We start from the raw sequence: 1,372 nt of genomic DNA on the forward strand, positions 1-1,372 counted from the left end.
GTTTCACGGCTATTGTGATCTGTGAGGTTGTAATATTCTGTCTTGAAATTCTTAATAAATACACAATACTTCTCATTGTAAATTGCACATAGCCAATTGAGTCTAACAGGATGCTTTTTGTGGTTTTCTGTAGCCTCCCTATGTTTGCAATTGATCAATGAGTGTAGTTCCAACATGAATGTTGGTAGATACTTTCTTTTATGTTAATGAGTAAGAGGAAAGTGAATTAATTTAGAGATATTTTGAGAATTCACTAGTTTGTCAACGACATGAAGGCTTCTTTGCTGAGCTGGATGGATAATAATTTTCCAATCCTGGAAGAATATTTCATAAAATTTTTGCTGCTATTCATAATGTAACAGCTACAGAGTTGACACACTTGTGAATTTAATTGGCATTATTAACTTTTCCCCTTCACTTTCTTAAGTCTAGGTGATCAACAAAACAATTATCAAGCATGTGCTGATTTGTGTGGTATAAATACTCCCACTAGGGCAGATTTCAAGCTGTCAACTGATGTCACTGAATGAAAAGCTAGGAAGAGATGAGCAGTAGCACCTTGTTATATAGTATTTCCACAACAAATGTCAACAACCTAAAGAGTATAAATGGTAAAACATAGTGAAGTAATTAGGAAGTAATGTTTTGAGTATTTGTTACCTTTGTTTTTAATATAATTTATCTAATTGTAAGTTTGTGTAGTTTGATTTTTAATAATGGATGTGCTTCATGACCGGCTGACAAAATTCCCCAAAATCTAACAATTGGCTTTCTCCAGTCAGAAGGAGCTACAGAAGCTCGCAGAAGATGGGCAATGAAGACACAGAGCTGGCCACCTGATAGGGTGGGGTGGGCAGATATTTGTACGAATATTAAATTAAAATGTGGCTAAAAAGGCAGGCAGGTTATTGCAGTGTATGTGGCATTGGTAATTGTACAATAGAAAGCGGGAATTTTTGCTGTCGTGATTATTATTGGAGTGAATAATTTCTTAGGCATCATTTCCCATTTCAGAGCTTCAAGTTTCTCATCTAGAAGGGATGTGCTCATCTCCCTCAATGTGCTCCCTGATTTTGTCCATTATGTTCACTGCTGCGTACAGTCGTGCTCAATAAATGCTTGTTGCATGAAAAGAAATGAATGAGTCCTCTTCCGATGAGTGAAAGCTCTTGCTAAGTCGGAAAGCCACACGCATTCCTGGTGGATCTTGTGATGCTAACCGAGACTGGGCGCAGCCGCTGGGCGCGCGCTCCTCCTCTGCGAAGGAAGGGCTGGACTGCGGGTTTCCCGCCGGCTCCCCAGCCCTGGCTCCGCCCGGCCCGGCCGGCCCAGCGCGCGCGGCCAGCCCCTGTTTCCGGGCCGGCCTCCAGAG

Source organism: Rhinolophus ferrumequinum, chromosome 9 (assembly GCF_004115265.2).
Source record: "Rhinolophus ferrumequinum isolate MPI-CBG mRhiFer1 chromosome 9, mRhiFer1_v1.p, whole genome shotgun sequence".
Lineage (NCBI taxonomy): Eukaryota > Metazoa > Chordata > Mammalia > Chiroptera > Rhinolophidae > Rhinolophus > Rhinolophus ferrumequinum.